The sequence below is a fragment of the Falco punctatus genome (genome assembly GCF_963210335.1).
Source record: "Falco punctatus genome assembly, chromosome: 11".
NCBI lineage: Eukaryota > Metazoa > Chordata > Aves > Falconiformes > Falconidae > Falco > Falco punctatus.
This window is the reverse complement of record NC_137591.1, coordinates 135795-149478: the sequence shown is the minus strand read 5'-3', so window position 1 is coordinate 149478 and position 13684 is coordinate 135795. Positions and strand designations below refer to the sequence as shown.

Below are 13684 nucleotides of genomic sequence, written 5' to 3'. Positions count from 1 at the left end.
TTCTCTTGCTGCTTCTCGCCCTGCCCTGGCAGCCATGTGAGGCACAGCAGAAAAGTTCTGCTCCCTGCTTTCTCTGGTCAGAAAATTGACCCAACACTTCTGCACTCATGCAGAGCCAAAAAAGTACGTCTTGGGCAAGTGCAGCACTGCTCCCCTGGAGAAGGTATTTAGTGGCTTTATTACTTTTGCTACAGAAAGGAGGCGATACAGCTGGTCCGGGGAAAGGAGAAAGCCGACAGCTTAAAACAGGCAGGGGAAGGCAGGGCGGTTAGGACTGCCTTTATGGAGTTCGGCGCTGTTCGCGTAGGCACATACACCTTTTGGCGCGTCAGTGAGTGTAGGGAGTAGGGTTATGGCACTGGCTGCATGTGCACAAACTCGTGCGCTCCGTTATCTATGGGTTGCTTTTATGGCGTGTAGAAACTAGGTTGCAAAATTGAGCCTTGGAGTCCAGAACGAGGCAGCACTGTATTTGCGGGAATCCAAGTAGTGTCTTCTCTCCCCAGAGCCACACCTCACTTGTCCCCCTTCAAACCTTGCAGCCGGTCACTTGGTTCACATGTTATCAGAGAATACCAAACAGGTGCAAGAACATGCTGGTACCTACTCCCTGTGAGAGCTTGTTCAGCACTGCTGTCTTTCTCAGCTGCTGGTCAGCCAAGACGACTGCCTCTGTGTGTGACAGCTGGCATTCCAGCGGTGACCTCTGCACGCCGCACAGACAAAAATAGGTGTGAAAGTTCACTGAGAAAGATCTATGGACATCTTTAATGACTGTGAGCTAGAGAAAAGAAAATTTCACATTCAGAATTCCAGGCTTCCCTTGAATATGGAAGGGCTTTGCAACATTGCCATGTAACTTCTGTATTTCACCCCAAGAGAAAAAATTCTTACTAGGAGCGTTCATGTCTTTGTCACATAAATGCCAAGGTAAAAACCCTAAAAGGTTCAGTAACACCAGAAGCGCCCCACAACCTTACCCATTTTGTTGGGCAGTTCTTTCTATCGTGGCCAGGTTTTCCACAACGCAAGCAAATGTTCGATGGTGGAGGTGGATCCCAGGGGTCTTTCATGTAACTAGAAGTTTTTTGAAAAAGAAAAAAAAAAAGGAAAACGTATGCATGTATCTTTCTTCTTAAAACAAACATCTCTACAATGTTCCCATAACCTTCAAAGAACATACCTGACACTTCCTTGACTGGGTTGTATTCACAGCAAGACTGTACCATCATAGCCTGTACCTTATCCTCTTTGGTAGCATTGTCTTCAGCCAGGTTGTCAGTCTGTTTAACAGGTACTGATTATTTGACATTCACGTTAGGCGACAAATAGGCTCTCTTTGTACCTTACATAAAGACTTGTGTAACCAATCCAATTTTCTTCCAAGTGGACTGAAGCTATGTGTAGAAAAAAGTACACCGCCAGCATTTTGAAGCTGGCCTTTAAGCTCCAGACTGGTTGAAGAAGCGAGCCACGGTACATTTAACTGAGATGCATGCAAGTAGCATTATTTATGTTTTGCAGCATTAAAAGGACACACAACTTAAGAGTTGTTGCAGATGATTTTGCTTGCTGAAATTCAGCTTCAGACCCAGAAGCACTAAAAGGAATCAAGCTTTTGATAATCCCTTAGCAAGGGATTTAAGAATTTTCTGTTGGTACTGGATTTTCTGTTGGTTTTTGTCTGCCCACAAGCTCTGCTTCTGGCCAGGAAAAGGAGTCCTTAACAGCAGCTATTGCCAAGTGCAGTGGAACTGCAGGTCCAACACGTACTCAGAAGCTGCTCTTTGTTGATCTTAAATGATTCCAAAACCATCCTCAGCACTCCTTTTCAAAACAATCGCCCTTTGACACCCAAAAGGAAACCTTTGGGATCAACGTGTCCCCAGGGAGGGCTCGACACAAAACCTCTGCGCAGACCTGCTGTCCCGTGATGCCTGCCAGCAGAGCTGGTGACGTGAGTGCTCCTTCCCTGTCTCCGTTGAGGATACTAAGGTTAGCAAAGCCCTCCTGTTTGTCTTGTTGACAGGCGTGCTCAGCCTGAAACGCGGTGAGGGAGCGCTAACAGGCAGCCCTGCCAGCCGGCCTGAAGGGCAGGGGGGATGTGAAAAGCAGCTTGGGGCCGCCTGAGAACTAGCACAGGCATTTACGGAGGGAACGCGCGGGAGCAGGGTGTTCTCTCGCTTTCACTCACTGGGAATGTGCAATCCATTCCTTCCCCCGGAATCTCTCATCTCTAAGTGAGAGACAGTCAACGTTTTAACTAATGTTTTACAAAATGCCTCTTTGTAAATACCTACACATACATGTTCTGTTAAAGTAGCAAAGAGTGTGTTTCCCAGAAAAGAAGTACCTGAATTTTGAGAAATTTTGAAGACTCTTTGATGGCCATCTGAATTGTGGACCGCATCATCTGATTTGTGGACCCCATTTTAAACTCTATTTAAGGAAAAGGAGGTATGGGAATGATACCACTATGGAAATAGACAGTTAGGCATTTCACAGGAGTCAGAAAATGGTGCGTCAGCCACAGCTGGTGACTACCAGCTCCAATATTTTGAAGATTAGGAAACTATTTCAAAAACTTGTTGACAAGTCTTCCCTAGAATTGTAATGCTCTTTCTAAGAAATCATTTGCGCAGTGCATTGCAAGAGTTGAAAAGCCCCTCATTCTTCTTCCTTGCAAAAAAAAAGAAAAAAACTGTTTACAGTTCTCTTCCTCTTCATTGTACTCCTCATTGTCATCTTCACCACTGTAGATGACAGTGGTGAAGACGTTAAACAGTGCAGAGCGTGTTGGTCTTAAAATATTCTCTTGAATTCTGCGTGATTATTTATGATGGGCTGGATGCAGAATCCCTGCCTGGAGACCCCGTTGCAATGGGGCATCTACAGCAAAGAACATTCTATTTATTTTGTTAGGAGGGAACTAGAACATGAAATCCAGGTTCAGACCAGCAGGCACAGTTTTTAAATCATTATCAGGCTGAAGGAACACTTAAATGGACAGATTATGCCTTTTAGGAAAATTTGTCTGTGGTGGCTGGCAAAAACACTTCTTCCAGCTACAGAAAATCTGAAAAAAGATGGACATGACCTCCTCTGAATGGACAGGGGAGGCACTGCTGATTAAAGCCTTTAGATAGCATACAAAGCATGACTAACCCCTGATTTCTCATTTTTATAAAAAAAGGAGTAATCTAAGGAGTTCTATAAAAAAGAAAGAAATGTTGTGGTTTATCTGTTTTTAAGCTTTTTGTGAGCTTTCCCAATCTTAATGGCTGTCCATTGCACGTTTAGTTAGAGCTCACAAAACAGAAGCCACTCTGTGCAGCTGTACCCTCAGCCCTCTGCACTACTGGCTTCTGCAGAAGCAGCAAAGGTACAAAGAAAAAACCCAAAACTCCATTGGTGAGGGGTGTATGTATTTACTTGACACAATGTTATTATTGTCCAAGGAATTGCATTTTAAAGACTGATCTTCAATTTTTGAAAATCACAGGCCGTCTTTACACTGCAGCACAGTGAAAATGTCACAGAGGTACCTTGGTGCCAAGAACCCAGCTCATCAGAGTGGTGGGCTTCTCCTCTGCCTCATTTAACCTGCTACCTAATAGACCTTGTGCTGGCCAAGTTCCGTGGTTCCCAGTGATGATCCCAGATTGACTGGAGCCAGATCAGGAGCTTCTACCCTTTAGGTCTTAGGGTTGAGTCTTAGGGTTAAGTCTTAAAGGTTAGGTCTTTAGGTTAAGACTTATGTCTCAAGGTTAAGTCTTGGAGGTAAGTCTTAGAGACACGCTGAAACTCGCCGGTATACTTTATTAATTGAGAACTAACATTAGAAAGACACGGCAAAACCACAAGTCAGTAATATCTACTCATGGTGGAGGAGAGGTCTGTCTTGAAGAAGGCTGGAAAACATGACCATTCAAACCATGCTGATGCAGCTGATACAGAACTGGACTGTACGAATACATCGATGACAGCAACAATGCTGTAGTCAGGCTTACATTTGAATATCTGCAATTGTAATCAGATTCTCTGTCCTCCATAAATCTGAGGAATACAGCAGTAATACCTGGAGCACAGAGAGCAGCTTAGGCTGAAATCAAACTTAGAAAGGTAACTACCAACATTTGGGAATGTGCTCAACTGCTTTCTGAGCTTCAGGTTTGGAAAAGATCAACTGCTCCTTCACCGTCCTGGCACAAAAGGCAATACGCTTTAGGACGTTGCTCTTTTTCTCTTGCCCGACACAGGCATTGTCTTTAGGAAACTAATAGGAATCACTTAAGAATGAAACTTCTTGTTTGCACGGTTTGCCAGCTGGCCACTCTCAGTCTTTCCTCTGGAGATAGCATGCAGCCCACACACACACACCCCTCTGGGGTGTAAGAATACCCTGCCCCCCCGCCCCCAAACAAAGGAAGCAGTCAAACACGGAGACTCGGACTGCTGGCAGATGGGAACCAATTACCAGTTCACACTGCAATGTGTCTCTCCGTTTACTCTAAAAGCAATACAAGCAAAAGCATACAATAAGGAATCTCTCTGCTTAGAGGAAACAGGATGGAGAACTTGACTCTCAGAAAAACCAACCCCAAGAACAAACCCAATTCAAACATCAGAACAGCTACCACTGTTGGACTTTGAATGCCACGTCCCAGCGGGCTGAAAAATCTAAGTCTGCTTTGGGACAGATACATTCAAATCTGCCCTGTCACAACACAATTTAACAGCAGCTTTAACAAGAAAGATACAACCAGAATGCCTCCGTAAACCAACAGCCACAAAGAAGGTGAACACACTGAAACCCCTCCCAAAGAACACAACGCGTTATGGCTACTTACCCAAGGTCTGTCTTGCCGGTAGCTTTAACTCCTCTAACAGGGACTCTCCTAACAGTTACCGATGAGTGCCTTGGAATCAGGGCATTGTCATCTGTGTATTCTGAAAACAACATCAATACAGAGAAAGCATCAGTCAGTTCGTAAGAGTGATATTAATATGTCATGACATAGCACCTCAGGGAACCCCTTTACAGATAGAAAAGCAACGTTTTACACACAGCGTCATGCTTTTATCATGTCCACACACTCACGGCACCTTTCCAGAAATCTTCAGGTCTGATAGTCAAACACAAGCAGCAAAATCTTTTCCATTTGTTTTGAATCGTTTCAATGCCAACAGCAAAATGGTCTCTAAAGTCACTAAAGCAGAGTCTGCTACAACATGAGGCTCTTTCCTGATCTAACTTTCATTGCTTTTGCTCCTGTTAGCTTACAAAACCCTAGAACATGTCTCTATAATAGCGAGCACGGAAGAGGACACCCCCACCCCGCCTCCCACCTTTTCAAACGCATCCCAACCATCCATTTTGCCTTCCCACCATCTTCAAAAAGAGTCCACCATCTCTTTTTTTTCCCCCAGTGATGTGTAAAATCCTGTTTACTTTTAGCTTCTATTAGCATTGCTTCTATTACGAGATTTCCGTGATCACGCGGCTCAGAAAAATCTGAACAAGTTGGCCATCTTCACTCAGGGTTCACTGAAGGGTCTTTCCAAGATCATGCCAACATTTAGTCAGGACTCCTGCACAAAGTTATAAAACCCACGACCATATCTCCACAGGGAAGATCTCCAAGAACCCCCTTTAGGCAGGACATCCAGGCCTAGTTCTTTCCTTCATCTTCTGAAGGTGACCTTAGGCACGTAGATGCTGTTCAATAAAAACGGAAATTCACCGTTATGTATAAAACCCCAAAATCTGGCATACATGTGTCTGACACTGAATTGTATTCCTTAGCTTTGCTCTGACAACCGCTGGGGGATTTTTGCATTTTCACAGGGAAAACACCCTTACAGAAGTTCCAGTAAGCATCTGTGTCACAACCTGTACGTCTGCCTCTACCTGCATGTCTGTCTCTACCGCTGTATATGACATGCGATCCCGTAACACCCCCAAGACCCCTAACACCGTGCTGTTAAGTCTGCTCACAGATACTCTCCTGAACATACTTTACCTATCTGTAGGTAAACAGCGTGTTTAGGTCCAACCACTGGAAAGGCTGGGGCCAAAGTTACAGTTACCGCAGCAGGCATGTTATTCTGTTTCAGTTTTAATACATCAAAGAGGAAGAGGAAAAAATCCTATGAGTACACATTGTAAAGACAAGACTGTTGTGGGAATGTCACAGAACCACAGGAAAAAAGAAAAAAAAAACCAACCGATAAAATTTGAATGTTTAAGGAATGGAGACAGTTTCCAAGTCTTTGTATTTCTGACAAGTCATATTCCAAAGTCTTCAATCACATGCAAGCTTTGCCAGACGGTAGATTACCAAACTGAAACAGCACGCTAAGTAATACAAAACCATTACCGTCTCTGAGAATCAAGCACCATTTCTCAGATTCAAAAGAACTTAGGGCTTCTCTAAGAACATTTTTAGGTATATTCACCATAACTGATCTGCCATAAAACTTCAGTACTGCCCTGACACCGTCTAACATGCAGTACCACGACAAAAATGCACCGTTTGAAAGAAACGAAGAAATGATGCTCAATAGCATCTGAATGAACATGTCTTTGGTGCAGCAAAGAAGCTGTATTAGCAAGAAATGCCAAGTATACTTTAGACGGAACACTCGTGTACAAGATGGCTTTCCAGGGTCTGCATAGATTCTCACTCACAGATACACTCTTGACCCCAAACGTTGCTACTGAGCAGTTTCTGCAGCAGCCAAGCACCACTTTTCCAATGCGGTGGAGTAAAAGTAGCTGAAGACAAATTTCAGTCACCAAACCCACTTTTTTTTCCCCTTTAAATTAGCCACCCACTCCTTTTCTATCACGTTCAGCCTTCTCTGCCGGCTTTCAAAGAAATCTGGCAGGTTTGTGATGACAAGGCATTGTCCCACATTCCCTTCTCGTTTTACCTAGAAGGGTTCCCAGAAACCAAACCTCTTCCACGCGCGGTGTCGCACACGGACCCCGTACGCTGCTGTGCCTGGCTGCGCACACAGCCCTGACGGCAGCTGCCAGCGCACAACCACGGAAGAGCAGCTCTGAGGCCCCAGCACAAGTCACCGCTGCCGGCCGCGGCCCAACCGCCTCACTGGCCACCTGCGCTGCCGCCAGCCGGCCGGTCCCCGGTCCCCGTGCCCGCCGCCCCCACGCACCTTCCATGGTCTGGGCGTTGGTGACCTGCAGGTCGCAGCGGGTCGCCTTCAGCCTCTTGCAGCCCATGATCTGGCGCCTGAGGTCGCGCAGGGAGATGTGGGGGCCGTGAAAGGTGACCACATCAGAGCTCAGCCTGGAGGAGAACTTGTAGTGGACACACGACATGGCCGGGGCCAGGCGGTGCCCGCTCCGCGATGGCACCTCACGCAGCAGCTGGCCTCGCGGCCCCCACAGCAGGTCAGGGCCCACCGAGGGGCTGGGGCCAGCAGCGCGGGCTGAGCCCGCCGGCTCCTCCTCGCAGCCCCGGTGGGAGGACGATGGCGACAGGCCCTGGCTCGGCCTCCGCTCCCTCCTCGCACCAGCGCTGCCAGGCCAAGCTGCTCGCTATGGCAACCCGGGCGGCTCCGCATTGTGACAGAGGGGCTCAGGGGGCCACTCAGCGCCCCTGGGGGAGGGGCCTTCATCAGCCCCGCCTGGGCCGCCGGTGTCCCTGCTGTCCCCCAGCCTGTCACCGCCCCGTGCCCTGTCACACTCCAGGGCTGCGGTGTCCCTCCTGTCACCCCCTGGGGCCTTCACCACCCAGCGTCACCTGTCAGCCCCTGCGCCTGTGGTGGCTCTCCCAACAGCCCTGGGCACATCACCGCCCCGTGCCCTGTCACCCCCCAGGCTGTCATGGCCTGCTGTTCCCTCCTGTCACCCCCCAGGCTGTCACGGCCTGCTGTCCCCTCCTGTCACCCCCCAGGCTGTCACAATCTGCTGTCCCCTTCTGTCACCCCCAGGCTGTCACGGCCTGCTGTCCCCTCCTGTCACCTCCCAGGCTGTCACGGCCTGCTGTCCCCTCCTGTCACCCCCCAGGCTGTCACTGCCTGCTGTCCCCTCCCGTCACCCCCCAGGCTGTCACGGCCTGCTGTCCCCTCCTGTCACCCCCATGCTGTCCCAATCTGCTGTCCCCTCCTGTCATCCCCAGGTTGTCACGGCCTGCTGTCCCCTCCTGTCACCCCCCAGGCTGCCACTGCCTGCTGTCCCCTCTTGTCACCCCCCAGGCTGTCACCGCTTGCTGTCCCCTCCTGTCACCCCCCAGGCTGTCCCAATCTGCTGTCCCTTCCTGTCACCCCTAGGCTGCCACTGCCTGCTTTCTCCTCCTGTCACCACCCAGGCTGTCACTGCCTGCTGTCCCCTCCGGTAACCCCCAGGCCTGTCCCCGCCTACTGTTCCCTCTGGTCACCCTCCACACTACCACTGCCTGCTGTCCCCTCCTGTCATCCCCAGGTTGTCACAGCCTGATGTCTCCTCCTGTCACCTCCCAGGCTGTCATGGCCTGCTGTCCCCTCCTTTCACCCCTAGGCTGCCACTGCCTGCTGTCCCTTCCTTTCACCCCTAGGCTGCCACTGCCTGCTGTCCCCTCCCGTCACCCCCATGCTGTCCCAATCTGCTGTCCCCTCCTGTCACCCCCATGCTGTCCCAATCTGCTGTCCCCTCCTGTCATCCCCAGGTTGTTACGGCCTGCTGTCTCCTCCTGTCACCTCCCAGGCTGTCATGGCCTGCTGTCCCCTCCTTTCACCCCTAGGCTGCCACTGCCTGCTGTCCCCTCCCGTCACCCCCCAGGCTGCCACTGCCTGCTGTCCCCTCCTGTCACCCCCATGCTGTCCCAATCTGCTGTCCCCTCCTGTCACCTCCCAGGCTGTCATGGCCTGCTGTCCCCTCCTTTCACCCCTAGGCTGCCACTGCCTGCTGTCCCCTCCTGTCACCCCCCAGGCTGCCACTGCCTGCTGTCCCCTCCTGTCACCACGCAGGCTGTCACCGCTTGCTGTCCCCTCCTGTCACCCCCCAGGCTGTCACTGCCTGCTGTCCCTTCCTGTCACCCCTAGGCTGCCACTGCCTGCTGTCTCCTCCTGTCACCCCCCAGGCTGTCACTGCCTGCTGTCCCCTCCTGTCACCCCCATGCTGTCCCAATCTGCTGTCCCCTCCTGTCACCTCCCAGGCTGTCATGGCCTGCTGTCCCCTCCTGTCATCCCCAGGCTGTCACTACCTGGTGATATAAGCTACATAAGATAAAAAAGAAAAAAGAAAAAAAACAAAATGAAAACCTGCTTTGGTGAACACCAAAACACCCGTGACTTTCTCAGACTCTTCACTACCCCACATGTGAGTCAAGGGACAGGGTCTCCTAAAGGCTCTTTTGCGGGCACTTCCTGAAGACACCCCCACCCCCCACCCCACCCTGCTTTTCTACAAGTGCACAAAGAGGTTAAGAAGAGTTTCATGTCTAAGTTAAAGGAGGCAGTTTCTGAAATTAGCTTAGGTGAATAAAGCAAGGTGGTGTACTCATGGATTTTCTCCTCTGCAAAGCCATGAAGAAAACATGAACCGCACTCCCCAAAGGCAAAGGAGCAAACTGAGGGAGAGCAGCTCATTGGCACCTTTCAGAGCTTCAACAGTCTGGAGAAACGGGAAAAAAACCCATACAAAGATAAACAGCAGCCAAGATGCACTTTTATAAAATGCACATTGGGGCCTGTTCCAGATCTCCGAATGACTTTCAATATTGCTTTGCATGACTATTAGACCAAGGCCTAAGGTGGAGTGATAGCTTCTGCTTGCCGGGGCATGGTAAGATCACTCAAACGAGCGACAAGGTAACAAGTAAACACCAAAGGCAACAGCGGAGCTTACCGTTTCCCTCCACTGGCGACCAGTTGTGCAGTAAACCAGCTTAACCAGCCTCCCTAAGGATGGCTCTAAAGTCGCTGAAAAGGAAAAAAAGAAGGTAAGTTCTTAGCCTGGAATGCAAAGGCACCATCTTGGCTCCCAGGCAGGTGGCACTGATGGCCCAGCAGGGTCATGTCCCCACGTTCCAGGAAAGATAAAAAAAGTGCAGGACGTGTTTGTGGGGTGGGTTTGATGCATCCTTTCCGTTTGGTGAAAGCCTGAGGAAGGACGTACCCCACGGTAGGACCGGTGGCACTTTAGACCTGAGGTTAAAAAAGTGCTGCACTTCAGTGACGCTCCCCAAGCTGCTTTCACCACCAAAGAGAAAAAGATTTGCTCTCTCCAGTATGGTGGGAATGATGCCATAAAGTCGGTCATGGAGAGAAACCCTCTAAGACTTGCTTGCAAGTTTCAGAAGGCCGGCATTCTTTATGGCAGTGCTGGGAGCACGGGGGAATGTTTCCTCTGAGTGTGCTCACCCAGTTCCTCGAGGGTACGCACTACGGACAGCAGAGCACTTGCACACTCATAGCGCATTACACATGCATTTTCAGTCAGGCACAGGATGGGTTACAAGTTGCTTGCTTTAATGCAAACGAGCACACACCCTCAGACAGCACTGCTGAGGTTTTTTACTAGCTCCCCGTGCTCCCCAAGCGGGGCCTTGCCCTCTCTCGGGGGGCTATCTGAGTCAGAGGTCACGATCTCCCCCCACAACAATTACCTTTGTCCGAATTCCAACCAACATTCTGCGGATCGCAGCACTCTATCGGCTTGTCTCCTCCTGCGACCACAACGTCCTCACCCAGAGGCTCTTTCTGCATCACCGAAGAGAACGCAGATCTTTTCCCCACCCATTCTTTCTTCCCCATCCTTCCCAAGGCTGACTCCCTGGATGAGAGGCCCCTTAATTCGTCACTTCTAACAGCTTTAGAGAGTCAGCTTGGCCTAACCTTTGTGCGCAGGTGTGTTTAACGTAGAGCTACACACCAAATCAGAGCGTGGCAACTGGGGAGCTCAGACATCTCGTCCCTTTGCCGAGTCAGCAGCTTCCCCTTAGCAGAATCCCTGGACATAAATGTATATACAGTGGAATCTAAACAGTGGCATCAAACGTCCCCCCAGACACCACATCCGTCCCCAAAATCCTTCCCCCCAAACAACCCTGAAAGATTTCCCTTGACCCCCTCCTCCACCCTGGCTGTTCCTGAAATCATCCCCCACCTCCACCTCCCCGCCCTGGCCCTAAAACCTTTTCCCCCAGACCCTGGTCCAGCCCTCCCCCACCCTCGGCCCGTCCCTAAAATCCTTCCCCCAATCCCCCGGTTCTTCCCTAAAGGCCTCCATTAAGCCCCCGTCCGTCCCTAAAACCCTTCCCCCAGGCCCCCCAATCTGTTCTCTAAATAACACACACACCCTCAACCCCCCCCACGCCCCCACCCCCGGTTTATCAATACACACACACCCACCTCCCCCCACCCCCCCCCACCCACTCCCACAAACACACATCCTTGCCCCACCCCCACACACCCCGCTCCATCCCTAAACACCTTCATCCATTCCCACCCGTCCCTCCCTAAACCCCTTCCCCCCGCCCCCTCCCCTGCCCCCGTCCCTCTGTCCCTGGCATGGCGCAACTGCCCAGCACCACCAGACCACTCTGGCCCAAACACCGTAAGGCAATGGTTCCCACCTGACAATAGCAAGTCGAGGAACCTTTTTTTTTCTTAAATAGAGAGAGTTTTACTTCATATGATGCCGACTACGCCAAATTATGTTTTGCTGACTGACTGGATACACAGCAAAGCTGAACTCTACATCAAATATAATCAAATCTATCAAATATATCAAATAATGGAATATATCAAACGCAGTTTCTTGTATTACAATAAAAGAAAATAGCATGCAATGTGATAAAAGGAACCAGTAGCAGTTACTGTGAGCAATATGATAAAAAAGCAACAGAAGCGAAGCATCCAATTGTTATTCCAAAGTGTTAACGTGGCTAAGGAAAGGAGACATCACCAATTCCCACCCCAATTCCCTTCGGCTGGGAGCCCCCTGGCAGCTGCTGCCAGGAGTCTCTCGGGAAATGGGAAATTCCCCTGGAGAAGGTGCCAGGAAGGAATTCTCTTGCTGCTTCCCACCGTGCATGGTAGCCATGTGAGGCACAGCGCAAGGGTTCTGCTCCCTGCTTTCTGTGGTGAGAAAATTGACACAGCACTTTTGAACTCATACAGAAGCAAAAAACATGGCTTGGGAAAGTGCAGTGCTGCTCCCCTGGAGAGGGTTCCAGCAAGGAATTCTCTTGCTGCTTCTCACCCTGCCCGGGCAGCCATGTGAGGCACAGCAGGAAAGTGCTGCTCCCTGCTTTCTGTGGTGAGAAAACTGACCTCTTTTCAGTGGCAATAATGCACAGCCCAAAAAAACTCACCTTGACAAAGTGCAGCACTGCTCCCCTGGAGAAGGTGCCAGGCAGGAATTCTCTTGCTGCTTCTCACCCTGCCCTGGCAGCCATGTGAGGCACAAAAGAAAATTTCTGCTCCCTGCTTTCTGTGGTCAGAAAACAGAACCATCACATTGAAATGGTGCAGAACCAAAAAAAAGTCACCTCAGCAAAGTGCAGCGCTGCTCCCCTGGAGAAGGTGCCAGGCAGGAATTCTCTTGCTGCTTCTCACCCTGCCCTGGCAGCCATGTGAGGCACAGCACAAAAGTTCTGCTCCCTGCTGTCTGTGGTGAGAAAATTGACCAAAACCTTGTGCACTCATGCAGAACCAGAGCTCACCTCGGCAAAGTGCAGCACGGCTCCCCTGGAGAAGGTGCCAGGAAGGAATTCTCTTGCTGGTTCTCACCCTGCCCTCGCAGCCACGTGAGGCACAGCAGAAAAGTGCTGCTCCCTGCTTTCTGTGGTGAGAAAACTGACCTCTTTTCATTGGCAATCATGCACAGAAAAAAAAAAAAAATCACCTTAAAGTGCAGCGCTGCTCCCCTGGAGAAGGTGCCAGGAAGGAATTCTCTTGCTGCTTCTCACCCTGCCCTGGCAGCCTTGTGAGTCAGCACTAAAGTTCTGTTCCCTGCTTTCTAAAGTTAGCAAAATTGACTGTCCACAGTTGCACTCATGTTGAGACAAGACTTTCTTACTCAAAAGCAAAACCCAAGAAGCCACGTAGCCTTGGGAACTCCCTTGTCCTTCCGTGTGGCTGGTGACTTCCCATGGCTCTTCCACAAGGCAGGACAAATAACCATGAATTTGGAAGCCCACATTAGTTCAAGTACACTTAGTCCTCTGACAGTCACTACTTATGGGCCAGTGGTCCTCTCACCCCTCCACAGATCTGCCTGTTAGTCCTCTAGCAGTCATCCTCCATGGAGGGACCACAAGTCCTCCATACCTACCCGCCAGCTCACCAGAAATGAGTCAGACCACGCCAGAAGTGACACTGCCTGACCTGCAGGAGATATATTAGACCAGTAACGATGGTTTCAAGACAGAAAAAACACCACCATCCACCAGCACAGCAGAAAAACAACCAGAAGAAACTTCGTACACAAACCAAAGGCACCCATCCATACTTTACAAAGGAAAAAAAAGCTGAAAAAGGCACTCTCCACAAAAAAACCCACCACACAGATCACAAGATAAGATAAAAATGCCATAACCCCAGGAACGCAGGGCCAACAAACACAGATTCTGTCCATAACAGTAAGACACTTTGACACTGACTCACCTGACCTCTGGCATACTTGACCTTGTTGCCCCCAAACCCCAGCACATTGTAGCCCTAAGGCAACACA

The 13684-nt window shown here is 50.1% G+C and overlaps 1 long non-coding RNA gene across 1 annotated transcript in view; it reads right to left on the bottom strand.

Moving 5' to 3' along the window:
• The window catches only part of LOC308071433, a 127306-nt gene that overhangs the window by 71624 nt on the left and 41998 nt on the right, over nucleotides 1–13684 (bottom strand). The window lies entirely within an intron of this gene.